Genomic DNA, 14,220 nt, shown 5'->3' on the forward strand with positions numbered 1-14,220 from the left:
GCATGAATGGGCAAGGCACTGGGATTAGAAAGAGTGCAAGAGTCTGAGCTTGGCTTTAGAAATCACAGCAAGATCCCAGCCTAACTTTGTAATCTTGGCCAGGTTACAGTTAGTTTCTGAGCCACCTTTCTTGACTTCCTGAAAGCCGTAGTGATGGTTAAATGAGCGCAGGTAACATAGCCCTAGCGGAGTAGCTGGCCTAGGTTGGCAGTTATGGATGCATGGTTACTAATGTGAAGTTTGAATAGGAATTTGTCGAAGAGGGATCGCATTGGGGTTGTAGAACAATTTATTTTTGAAGTTTTAAAAAACCCTAGAAATTTAAGTGTGGGTTTATCACACAGACAGTATTTCCATTTTAACAGAGGTAGCAGAAGTCTTTTGGCTCCTTTCATCTCCTATGATAGTTTCCTTATTTGTAGTTGAGTAGCTGAAGTCAGGCCCACTGCATTTTATACTTTACCTAGGAAAACCTTTTAGTGGAGCCAGCTGCTTCGGAGGCTAGTTGGGTCTAGCTGAAATGAAGGCTGTATTAGGAACCCTAGGACTTCCTCTCTCCCTGGCCCCCCACACTTGAGGTGTTCTGCTTCTATCTGCTTTCTTTATACTGGGATTTAAAAATAAACACCTTTTTCTTTGTTTATTGTAAAAACAAAATTGAACTCAGGGCCTTTCACCACGGAACTATCCCTAATCTTTGTACTGGAGCTTTTTGAATTTTTTGGTACACATATGTAACTCTTTACAACATCCAGTTATTAACAGTGAAGTTAGAGGAAGAAGTTTTAGAACATGGTCTCTAAAATCTCTCTGGGAATAATGCATCAGGGTAATGGAAGGGTAGAGGGATAGAATGATGCTAATTTATTTTCCTTTGTCTTTTTTTCCGTGTGTGTGTGTGTGTGTGTGTGTGTGTGTGTGTGTGTGTGTGTGTTGTGCACTAGTTAGTGCACATATGAATCGGGGAGGAGGAGTCAGGTGTTGTGCACTATCCCTCTCTGCCTCATTCCCTTGAGACGGGTTCTCTTATTGAACGTGGAAGCTTGGCAGGCAGTTAGTCCCAATGATCCCGTCTTCACCCATTGGGGTTGCAGGCAAGTGTGAGGCCATGGCTGACTTTTTATGTGAGTGCTTTGATCTGAACTCAGGTCCTTATGCTGCCACAAGAAGTACTTTCAATGAGCTGTTCCCCCATCCCCTCCATTGTTTAAGATAATTTAAGACTTATATTTTCAGTAGTTGGCAAGTATGTTTGGCTTTACTCAGTAAAACTTCATACTCTAGGCTTGTACAGAGTTTATACTTTAGACACTTTCACTACCATGTCTGGTTTATGTGGTGCTGGGAATTAAACCCAGGGCTTGGGCATGTTAGGCAAGCACCAACTGAGGTACATCTCCACCCTATTTGTACTTGTGTGTGTGTGTGTGTGTGTGTGTGTACATGTTAGTGTGGGTATGTGGATATGTATACAGGTGCACATGCATATATGTGTGGATGTTTGCAGAGGTTTTTCTTCCTTAAGTGCTCCCCATCTACTTTTGAGGTAAGGTTTCTCACTGAATTCAGGCTAGCTAGCCAACGAGCTCTAGAGACTCTCGTTTCTGTCTCCCCAGCTCTAGGATTATAGGCCAAAGCCATGCCCAGTTTTTTAGAATGTGGCTATGGGGGAGAGTCAGACCTCAGGTTCTTTACTGACAGCCATCATCTGCCTAGCTCCCCCTTACACATTCTTAATAGAAGTGTATTCTTAAAAGTAGAACAAAGCTCCAAGACAACATGTCATTCTAGCTATGGGTGGCAACAGATGTCTTAGCCAGCAAGGCAGATGTTTAAATAGGAATAGAATCAAAGGTCACCATGATCCCAACACAAGGAACAGCTTCTTTCTGCCAGGTTTCTTAATTCTACCTGGGCCCAGGAGAGATTTCTCCAGCCTTTGCTTTTATCTCCCTGAATTTCTTATCTCTTCTTATTTCTGCTTGAGTACGTTATCTATCTCGTTATTCATCGCGTTGCTCAGCCATTGGGCTGATTATGCCTTTCAGATTGGCCTAACTCGGGAGTGCTCTGATTATGCCTCTTCTGAAAACTGCTGGTCTTCTGCACCCAGTTATTCTTAACCACTGGTGAGCATTTCTGTAGTCTGGGTCTTGTTCCAGTGTGGGCCTCATGGCCACTCCTGCAGGCTTTCCACATCTCCTTCCTTAGTTGTGGGGTGAGCACATCAGTGGGCTTGGGTATTTTGATATGTACATTTTTCAGTTCTGCTTTCTGTTCCTGTTTGGGTTCCCCTTTCTAACTTTTGCCTGATGTCCACTAAAATGCAGCCATAAGGAGCTGCGCAGAAGAAAAAATTGATAATTATCTTTTCCCTCTTCTTTCCCCTCATTGGTTTCTATTGCTGACTTTCCCTTAGGCCTGGAGTATAACTAGTATTGTATGAATTCTTAACTGTCACTATGTTTGATGATGGAGTCATTTCTGGATGGCATCTTGGAGGTCATGGAGCTGGCCTCTTAGATGTGATGGATTGGCTTTGATCTACATGGTGGAGGGTGGGGGCCTGGGTGGAAGTTAAGTATGGTAATAATTAAGAGCATAGGCTCTAGAGACAAACAGCTTTGAGAATGAATTCTGTTTTTGCCCTATCTTAGTAAATTGATGAATTGCTTGGAGGTAGCCCCTATTATACAGTTAGCAAAATGGTAATAATTATACTACACATCTCACAGATTTGTTATGAAATGTGGTGATATGTGCAAAGTGCCTATCTAGCACATTGTAAATCACTGGGCAGTCAGTAAATACTAAGTAATAATTATTTTTATCTTTCTGTTGCTTAATGCTTTAATTTACTTCTTTCCATTCAGAATAATATATTTAATAATTGCTTATAGCTAAAATTGTTATTCTGGAAAACATGAACATCTCTTTGAACATTTTCTGTTGCATTTTATTTATTTTTTTTAAAACTCCACAAGGACATTTTAATTAATGAAAAAAAAAATCTCTGAATGATAACACATATGGTGTGCCACTCAGGTAAAGGGAGACACAGGAAAACAGAGGTCCATTCTGTCTGAGGGGTGCTCCTTCCTGGAAGGGTGGACTATGAGCAGATCATTGTGAGGTATGAGGAAACACTCATGAGAAACACCACATTAAAGATCCTGACCTTTGAAAAATAAAGTGGAAGTATGTGGAAATAAAATATATAAAAGCACTCCAATCAAAACAAATGATGGGAAAATACCATACATTTTATAGTATTTTTAAATAATTTATGCACATAAGTTTATTCAAATATCACAATTTTTACCACGATAATATTTATTTTACAAGTGATTTTTAATTTTTTTTTGTTTTTTTAAAAATTTATTTACTTTTATTTTATGTACATTGGTGTTTTGTCTGCAGGTAAGTCTGTGTGAGTGTCAGATCTTGGAGTTACAGACAGTTGTTAGCTGTCATGTGGGTGCTGGGATTTGAACCCCAGTCCTTTGGGAAAGCAGTCAGTGCCCTTCACTGCTGAGCCATCTATCCAGCCCTAATTTTTAATTCTTGTACCGCTGTTTTATTCTTTTTCTAATGTCTTTTTTTTTTTCTACATTTTTAAACCAGAATTTGTCAGACATTAAAAGAGAGAAACACATTCTTCCTACTGAACAATATCACATTTAACTTAAAGGTTACATAACTTGTCCATCTAGAATTGAAGCTGCTGGGGGGGTGGGGAGATGGTGGTCACACTTATTAGTGGATCCCAAGGTAGCCCTGAGGTCTGAAATAGGAAAATATCCTGTATAAATTGTATAAAACCCTTGTTTTATAAGCTCATAAACTTGTAGCATAGGAATTAATGTTTTCTGGTTATTTTTTTTTTCTATACTAGTTTGAGTTTTGGCAAATTGTGGAGGGAAAATTTGGTATTGGAGGTTGTTAGAATGACCTTTTATTAATAAGATGACTAAAATAGTAATTCTTTCTATTTGCTGAATGTCTGATGTTTTATCAGCTAATATTAAAACATAACTAGATACAAATTCATTTTAAGGTTTCACTGTTAGCCCATTTTGTGCTCTATGGGATTTAGACAGAACACTTTAGTGTTTATTTTAGAAGTGACACTTTTGAAATTTAGAAAAATCAAAGGAAGACACACCCAGTTTATCCCATATGTAAACCAACTAGTTTTTCAAGTTGAAATTGTAACTAGTTTGTGGTGTATTTGTAAAATTGGGTCTTATCAGCTCTTAAAAATTAGGGTCTTAAGGCACATCTGACAATGAAGGAAAATGTTCATGCATTAATGATAAATGAAAACAAAAAAATGAGTGTACATTATTGCATTAATCCATTTCCCACTGCTATACCAAAGTATCTGAAGGGGAGTACTTTATAAATAATAGAACTGTGTTGAGTATGACAGTTTAAGCTGTAGTATGCCACTGACTTTGGTGGCTGCATCATATCATGGCAGGAACTAATAGAAGATATATGATGAGCCAGAGAACACAGAGGAGGCAGCCCATTATTTTATAACAAGTCATAGGAAAACTCATTTCATGAGTTAATCTCTAAGAGGGGAGTGCCCCAAATGACCTAATTACCTCCCACTAGGCTCCACCTCAGAGATTTCACCAACTACCAACATCTTTGCTCATGGCCAAACTTCCAGCATATAAATCCTTGGAGGGGACAAACTATACCCAAACCACAGCAAACGTGTCTTCAAATTTATCTATTATTTTGGGGGTGCCTGTTTTATTCTAGGCACTTTCCTAGTGACTGGGAGAAGAACTTTCTGTACAGTATTCTAGGCACAGGGAGGAACAAGTACACAGACTCAGGGATAAGTGTGGGTCTGATGAGAACAATTCTAAGGCCAGTGTGGCTAGGGTCCATGTGCAAAGGAAGGAGAAGTAGGGGTCAGGGTAGGAAGGTAGAAAAGGGGACAGACTACATGGGGACCTTAAAGAATTGAGTCTTTATTAAGAGTTAGGTGAGAAGCCTTTTGAGTATCAGTAGCAGAAGAGTGACATATTCTTTTTTTTAATTAATTTATTTACTTTTATTTCATTTGCATTGGTATTTTGCCTGCATGTATGCCTGTGTGAGGATGTTAGAGACAGTTGTGAGCTGCCATGTGGGTGCTGGGACTTGAACCCAAGTCCTCTGGAAGAACAGTCAGTGTTCTTAACCACTGAGTCATCTCTGCAGCCTGAGTGACATGTTCTAACTAATGTTTTAACAGATGTGATCTGCTATTGTGTTAAGAATGGACTATGGAGGGGAACTGGGTGGAGCAGGAAGAGTAGGCTACTGAAAAAAAAATTCAGATTACGGTGTTGACTTGAATTAGTAGAGTAGTAGTGGAAGTGTGAGAAGTGTTCAAGTTCAGGAATTTCTGTGAAGATACAGTTGGGAGGTATAGTTGATGAATTAGATGTGGGGTGAGAAATAGTGGAAATTGATGGTTTCTTGGTTTCTTGACACGAACAGATTGGAAGATGAATTACCATTTACTAAGATGGGGAAAGCTTTGGGAAGAATAAGTTTGGGAATGGGAGGAGATAAAGAACTTGTTCCTAGACTTGCAACTTGAGTCAGGAGTTCAGAAGAAAGGTGGAGCAGGAAACATATTTGAACCTGTTTTAGTATGCAGATAAGCTGTCAAGTCATGGATGGAAAAGAACAGAGGAGTTAGTGGAGGTGTTTTCTTATAGATGCTCTTCGTAGCTGGGTATGGGGAAGTGTGCTTGCATTTTCTGTTACTCAGGCGGCAGGGGCAGGAGGATCACTTGATTATCTGGCCAGCCTAGATAACTAAGTGGGACATGGCCATAGAAGACCATTTCAAGGCACGATTACAGTCATTGGCCATGGGAATTAAGCCATGTAAGCAGGGGCGTGGGAACGAGTGGGGTAAAGGACAGTAGTGAGGTTGAAGGGTTTAGGGACTCATGATAGAAATAGTGAACTGTAATGAAAGAGGAAAGTTGAATGCCCGACGCTCAGAGCACTGCGAGATTGGTGTGACTGGGAATGACAAGATCTAGGACTCGAAGAAGAGGTAGTGATCAAGTAGAAGACAAAATGATTGGAAGATGGAAGAAAATGCAACAAGATAAATGAAAAACATTTCAAAGGTGTTATGTGGAATGGTAGTAAGCAAGGAGGTGACTTGTCACGGAAGAGGGGAAGTGAGCAGGGTCACTAGTGATTGTGCAAGAGGGCTGGCAAGATTGTCTAGCTTGATGATGGCATTTTAAGGCAGGAGTTGGGAGGAAGAAGGGAGACTTAGAAGCAAAGAGCAAACCCACCCCACTCAGGGAGCAGTAATGGGATGACACTGAGAGAGCCACACCATTACTCGACAGGGTCCAATAGGTTTGCAAGTATGTTTATAACCAACTGTGCAGAGTGAAGGGTAATTTTAGCAGTGCTGGAAAAATCAGCAATAGGTGAAATCTCATTTTGTACTTTCTAGTTCTCTATAATTTTCAAATTATAATGAATCTGAATCATTTAATATTCTGTTTAAAGAGGTATAACAAAAATTTGCTTTGTTTTGGCTGACAGGCAGTATATAATAGCATTGGAGCCTGGGCACTCTGAGGACCATCAGTATCGTGGCACTGGCCTGGGTAGACATAGCCACACTTGTTTCACCTTTACTGTGCATCCATGGCTGCTTTGTATCTTTTCTTCTGGATTTTATGTCCTTGCCTTCTGTTTATGGCTGGGACAAGGATAAAAAAAGAGAGAAAAAAAAGTGTCCTTTCCTACCTCATTTCTATAGGATTATAAGAGGAATAGAGGGGAAAGGAATGGCAAGAAAGATTTCCAAGAAGAATTTGGGTGTGCCTGAAAGGGAGTTAAAAACCACAGAAATCAGACCAGAGCTTGCATTTGCTCCAACCCTTTGACCTCTCTCGTCTATCTGTCTGCTTTTAGTCCCTTCTGGCTGCAACAGGAAGACACTCGTACACTTAATCCCATGGTTTCTCCCTGGCCTGCTTTTAGGCCACTGTCAAACCCTTTCCAGATGGTCTCTCACATCAACTCTTCTGTGCCCAGTTTAATTTTCTCCTCCCCATCTCCATCCCCCCACAAATAATCCCAGTAGTAAATAATATATACCATTTGAGCTATTTCTATGTACCAGGCAGTGTTCCAAGCACTGTATATATAGACTTATTCATTTTCAAAGTGATCCTGTGTGTGACATCTTGGTACTAATAGCTCTAATTTATTCATGGGGAAACTGAACCACAGACTGTTAGCTATTTTAATCACTATTCCAGTCTGCCTCCTGATATTTCTATGTGAAGTTTCTTGTATGTCTGACTTTCTCTCTGTGGGCCAATTATTACAAAACATTTTGAAGATATGTTTATATACATTAAGCATGGCTTTGGAGACAGAAGTTTGAATTCTGAGGAGCTCATTTTCTGCCTGGGCAATAAAAATATAACAAGCAAACACATATTAAGAAGATTACAGCTGAGGGACTGCAGCAGTAGCTCAGTGGTTAAGTATACTGGCTTCTCTAAGAGGACCAGAGTTAGTCCATAGCACCCACATGGCCGCTCACAACCATCTAACCTTGTTTCAGGGGTCTAATGTCCTCTTCTGTCCTCCAAAGGTACTTCACATATGTAATGCACAGGCATACATGAAGGCAAAACACCTATATACACAAAGTAATTAAAATGATTACAACTTGTAATGATTATCTTGAAACAAATAGGTGGAGGGGGTGGTGTGTGTGTGTGTGTGTGTGTGTGTGTGTGTGTGTGTGTGTGTGTGTGTGGTACAACAGTTAGAAAAGCTAAGTACAACAGTGTTCAGCATGCCCGTGTGTTTGGACAGTTTCTCTGAAGAAAGGACTTTGGATCCAAGGAGAAAGAAGCCCTCAGAGCCTAAGGTGGTAGTTATCTTGGGCTCTTCTTTCTCTTGTAATCTTTTCACTTGTAATGCTTGAATGGATTCCATCTGTAGTCTATTATTTTCATTTGTGTACCCCAACCCCATTGCTGTGACACCCTGACTTCTGGAAAACAAGACCAGTTGGTTGTTCCTATTGATCCCTTTCTACTGTTGTTCTTATGGGTCCCATTAGTCATCTAAATCAAGTCACTCTTCTGCTCAGAATGTGCCATGGTTCCCTATTGTTTGCTATATTAAGAACACTATCCTGAGCCTCATTGGTGACTCATGCCTGTAGTCCTAGCACTTGGGAGATGAAGGATGGAGGGTTGTCATGAGTTCAAGTCTGTGGTAGTATTGTGTTCCCCAAAATATTGTGTACCTTAATAAACTTATCTGGGGTCAGAGAACAGACCTGCCACTAGTTAGGCAGTGATAGCACACGCTTTTAATCCTAGCATTCCAGAGACAGAAATCCCTCTGGATCTCTGTGAGTTCAAGGCCACATTGGAAATAGCCAAGCATGGTGACACACACCTTTAATCCCAGAAAGCCAGCCTTTAATCCCAGGGAGTGGTGGTAGAAAACAGAAAGATATATAAGGCGTGAGAACCAGAAACTAGAAGATTTTGGCTGGTTAAGCATTTGGCTGGTTAAGCATTTGGCCTGGTTAAGCTTTCAGGCTATGGAGCAACACAGTTCAGCTGAGATTCATTCTGGATGAGGACTCAGAGGCTTCCAGTCTGAGGAAACAGGACCAGCTGAGGAACTGGTGAGGTGAGATAGCTGTGGCTTGTTCTGTCTCTCTGATCTACCAGCATAGACCCCAATAACTCGCCTCGGATTTGATTTTATTAATAAGAACTTTGAAGATTCATGCTACACAAGTCAGCTTGGACTAGAGTGAGACCCTGTCTTAGGCCAAGGTAGGAATCGGGGAGAAGAGAGTCTGGTTGCACTGACGGGTTTTCACTCTGTGGCTCCAGTTTCTAATCTGTTCTCCACACGTGTTCATTCCTTTCCTGTCTCTGTTCCTTGGCCCACATTGTTACCTTCCATTGTCTCTTGGTTAGCCTTTCCTGCCTTTATCAGCCCCATCCATTCATCCGTCTTAAGTTCCATCACAGACACTGCCACTGCCAGTCATTTCAAAATCTGGAGAGTATACCTGGCCAGCCCCTTATACTTCCATGGTAGCAGGTGTCTTATTCTTGCCTTATATTAGGGTATTTGTTTTGTATCCTTCTATTAGTGCCCTGCCCCTTTCTTGTTGAGACAGCTTCTCAGTGCATAGTTCAGGCTAGCCTCAAACTATGACCCACCCATCTCTGCATCCAAAGTGCTTGGATTCTGGGGTATGCCACCACACCTGCTGCCTTAATCCTTTTCAAAAACTGGACTGTTGTCTTGACCACACTCATGTTCTTCCCTGGCACACCGAGTGTTATTGTACTTAGCATGTATTGTCTTCACAAATCTTGTTATCTGTATCCTGTGCCTTCCCTCTTCTCCACATCAATATACATTGAAGTAGGAAAGAGCTATATGTATGGGGAATGGTGATAGTTATGTAAATTTATGTCCTAAGGGTTTGTTTCTTCTTGATGAGCAAATTAAAATATAATTTTATTTTATAAAAAGGTCTATTTGTTTTCTTTGTTTTCATTGTGTTCTTCTTAGTAGTCTGCAAGCTGTAGCTAAACTTCTATTTGAATCCTTCTTCCAGCTTACCTACAAAGAGATTCAGAAAGTAACAGTTAATCCCCTGCTTTTCTTCGTTTAGTATATAGATTGTGGCAGTTGATAGGGTAAAAATGAAAACATTAAGAAAAATGTAGACCAGGGAGATAGCTCAGTCAGTTTAGTGCTTGCCTTGGAAGCATGAGGACCTGAGTTTGATCCCTGGAACTCATGGGTTTATTTTTTTTGTCTTTTAAACCTGAGGGTGATGATGTATACTTGTCTTTCCAGCATGGGGAGGTGGAGACAGGTGAATCTTTTAGGCTTGCTGGTTAGCCAGCCTTGCCTATTTGGCTAACTCCAGGCCAGTGAAAGACCCTGTCTCAAAACAAGGTGGTTAGGTTTTGAGGAGTGACAATGAGGTTGATCTCTGGCTTCCACACATGGATGCATGCACATATGTATGAATATATACAATTAAAAAAAAGAAGAAAAATGACTTCTTAAAGGTCACTGCTGCCAGGGAGGTGTATATCAGTGGTGAGTCTATACTTAGCATGGTCAAGGCATGTATGTGTGTATATGCTCATGTGCATGTGCACACACACTTTTAAAAAATGCTTGCATGGTGGTTAATTCTCTGCCATGCAAATGTACTAGAGAGCTAAAGGAAGCATGACTTTGTTTAAAAAACAACGCTAATTACCTATAAATCTTCATTTGCCCTCACATGTATTCCTAACTCAATTTGCTGTGCTGGTGAGGAACAGTCTCCAGGTGCCCCTGCCTCTACCAAGCCCATGGTGTTATGCTTCTTCCCAATCCCATTTCATAGGCGGACACATCAGTAAGGAACAAAACAGGTTGTTAATGTCACATTTCCTCCGGAGCTTTCTTTGAGCAGTACTGCCTTTAGGACATGCTTTCTGGAGAGGAGAAGAAAAAATTTTCCTTTGCTCCCTGAAGGGCTCCTGGAATACATTAGAACACAGATTAAGTTGGAGAAAATATACAAAAATCAATTAACATGCACAGTGGAATATCACAGGAATATGGCCACTGATAATTCAGTATGATTCAGGCACTTACTCTGAAAAGGGATATGAGAAAATGTTGACAATTTGGAGGGCTCCTAATTCTGAAGACAGAAAGTAGCTTCTAAAATGTTTCTATTTGGAATTTAGAATGAGCCTAAGTGACAGGCATTATCTTGTGACCGAATCCATTCCCCAGTCTTCATTTTGTTACAGATAATGAGATCTGAGATGGGGCTCTGGGGTATGTAACAATGGTGGAGATTCTGTCCAGGCAGACGGTCTTTCATTCACTCATGTGCTTTCTAATTCCTCTCTCTCTTCCTACTATGTTGTAGAACATTTGTGGTTTTGAGAAAATGTTTTTAAAAGTTACTAAATTTTAGTAAGTACCATTATTACTAATTCATATTCCTTTCCTGTGTGTGTGTGTGTGTGTGTGTGTGTGTGTGTGTGTGTGTGTGTGTGTGTTTGTGTTTGTGCTTTGATACAAGTGCCATTTAGGGAAGTTTTCCATAGGAGTCCACATATGATAAACATTTTATATTTGTCTACACCCAGTAAGCTACACTGTGATTTAATAACCCACTTTAAACAAGGAACTACAAGCCAGACAATGACTCTGACTCATCAGATAGGAAAGTAAGGAAGTACTTGTTATTCTTGGTCAATTTTTATTTCTAAGTAGTCTGAAGCAGGGTCACGCTGCAGACACTGTCCTTTTAAACACTCGGAAACCTCTGCCACTTCCTGACATTGATGGCTTCTTCCTCTGAGGGAGCAGCTCATGGGACATGATACCTATGGAAAAGCAGGGTGACAGCTCTCTTGTCCTTGGTGCTGATAGGCTTCCTTTCTTTCCCTTGACCTTTGTCTTCTCATGAGAATGAGAAGTTCCAGCTAAGTGAGGACATCTGTTTGCCCAAGTTTGTGCTCTAATTTCTAAGGCATGACCACTCTTTATAAGACAGGTGTCCATGTATACTAAGCCTCTTTCTGACTCTGAGTGCATCTGCCTCACTCTTACTTATCTGTGGACCTGGAAGTTCTGTAGCACCAAGGCTCATCTTTCTGAACACACACTTCACAAGTGCAGGCAACTCTAGGTGATGACATGCATCCCATGGCTTGAATTGTAAGTTTTGAAACATCTTTCCTCAGCCTTCTAAGATGTCTTGACTACCTTAGCTCAGTTCATGGATAGCTGAAATAATAATACAAGTGGTTTTTAAGCTCCATCTAAACACATAAGACCTTGATGAAAATTGGCTTTGGTTCTTCAGTTTGAGCACCTTAAGACTAAATGCTTATATTCCCTAACATTCTTCCCAGATAGAGGTATCCTAGACTAGTAAAGATTATAGCAATTAGTTATAATATTAGTATTATTACTTTCTTCCTTCCTTCCTTCCTTCCTTCCTTCCTTCCTTCCTTCCTTCCTTCCTTCCTTCCTTCCTTCCTTCCTCCCTCCCTCCCTCCCTCCCTCCCTCCCTCCCTCCCTCCCTCTCTCTCTCTCTCTCTCTCTCTCTCTCTTTCTCTTTCTTTGAGACGGAGTTCCTCTGTGTTCTGTGTAGCTTTGAAGCCTTTCCTGGATCTTACTCTGTAGCCTAGGGTGGCCTCGAATTCACAGAGATCTGCCTGCCTCTGCCTTCTGAGTGCTGGGATTAAAGGCATGCGTCACCACTGCCCGACACACTCCTTTCTAAAACCACTCTGCTATTTTTCATGTCTCTCTTAGCCTAGTCACTAATGTTAGGACTGGTTGATTTCATCAGCTTCACACCTATCCCCCAAATCCAATCACTGAAACCTTTCATGATTTCTTCCCAATTTATACCCACCTCTTCACGTCAATGTCTTCCTTTGTTGTGGTGCACGCCAGTCAGTTTAGGACCTTACTGCATGCTAGGCAAGTGCTGTGCCACCAAGTCCCACTCCAGCCTAGTCCATGCTGTTTCTTTACATTACTCTGGGTTACCTCCTATTCCATGTAGTTCCAGATTACATTATAATAGCCCTTCAGTACCTCTGTTCTTCCAGTCTCAGACTAGCTTCTCTCTTCTAGTCCAGCCTTACTGGACCCTGCTTCAATCTTAATTCTCCTACAAGACTTTCTCCTACAAGGAGCTTTCCTTCCCCACACTGCCCTGGAATTTCCTGTCTGTGGTATCCATTTGGCTGTTAAATGGGCTGTAATTGATGAGACTGTCTGAACTGTAATTATTTCTCAGAATGTGGTTTAACAGGTAGTTGTTATTTATATACAGTTATACTCACAGGGGCATAATGTGCTTGGACTTTCTATTAAGATAAAAAAATAATTTGAAAACCTGTAGGTTGGTTGCTCAGTGGAATGCAGTTTTGTTCAAAAGATGCCATGACTCACTGAACTGATTTTCTAGTCCACTAATGAATCATAGCCTCCATTTTATAAACACTGTCTAATTAATACAAAGAAAAATGCTTCTCATAATGGAAAAATAAGGCTAGGGATGCGTCTACTACAGGGTGAACATAAGATATTGGAAAAGAAATGTGTGAGCATGGCGATTTAGAGGAGACAAAATTCTATGGTGGAAACAACTTCCTTTGCAGGAAGATGGTTCTATTTGAGGAAAAGGGACTTTGGTATTTATCTCCTAGACAAGATCCACAAGGAAAATTAAGGGGGCATCAGGAGAAAAAAGAACCCCTCACTCTTGGGTTTGAGTAGACTTTCTCACCAGCTCAGAGTCAAGGGTGTTGTTACAACTAGCAAAGTTCACTGTAAACATTCCTTGCATAGTGACAGTATTTTTACAAAGAAATTTTAAATAAGAACTCTAAGGTTTAAGTGGGGGAGGTGGGGGCAAGGAAGGGAGGAGAGGATGGGATTTAGGGAGGCTTAGCCAAAGCTGAGATGTATGAAAAGCAATCCTGACCCTTGCTAAGTTAATTTAAAACTTAAAAAAAAAGAAGTTTGAATGGAGGTACCCTGGGCAAGTGTATAATGCTGCTCTTAGAAGCTACTTTTATGAAGTGAAAATCCCAGTGTTAGAAGTGGGCTGCCTCCCTATTAGTTGGTCAGGATGGCCCCTTAAGTTTTCAGAACATTGAAGGCAAATGCCATGGCTGCTGCTTGCCCACACAACTAGGTTATACGATCCTCTAGCTGAAGGAGCCACTGGTTACAGGACACAGAGAGAACAAACTGGAACTGGATGTAACTAGAATGTAGCCTTCATTCATTGTACCAGCGGTGCCATGCAGGCTGCTCGGGGAGGATTGTCATCCGCAGCTTCCTTAGCTGGGGACCCTTTGTGCAGAACGACCAGTTGGCCAGATCCACTAGTGCAGTAGTGGCAAGTCTGCTATGGGAGAAAGCAGCTTTTCTGATGGGTTTGTTCCAAAGGAGAGACTCCATGTCTGGTACTATAAACCCTGGGAAAAGCCCTTGTCTAGGGAGGTCATATTCCCTAGTGGGGAAGCCACTGCTGTTTTGCTAAATGGACATGACGTAACTGTCAAATTACATCCTAAATAATTATGTTTATGCTTATAGGATAGTGCTGCCATCAGCATCCTAAATAAT

At 41.0% G+C, this 14,220-nt stretch overlaps 1 protein-coding gene across 1 annotated transcript in view; it reads left to right on the top strand.

The window, feature by feature from the left end:
* Window positions 1–14,220, top strand: part of Prcp (prolylcarboxypeptidase) — a 47,512-nt gene that overhangs the window by 1,407 nt on the left and 31,885 nt on the right. The gene's annotated exons all lie outside the window — the stretch shown is intronic.

Source organism: Peromyscus maniculatus, chromosome 1 (assembly GCF_049852395.1).
Source record: "Peromyscus maniculatus bairdii isolate BWxNUB_F1_BW_parent chromosome 1, HU_Pman_BW_mat_3.1, whole genome shotgun sequence".
In the NCBI taxonomy this organism is placed as follows: Eukaryota; Metazoa; Chordata; class Mammalia; order Rodentia; family Cricetidae; genus Peromyscus; species Peromyscus maniculatus.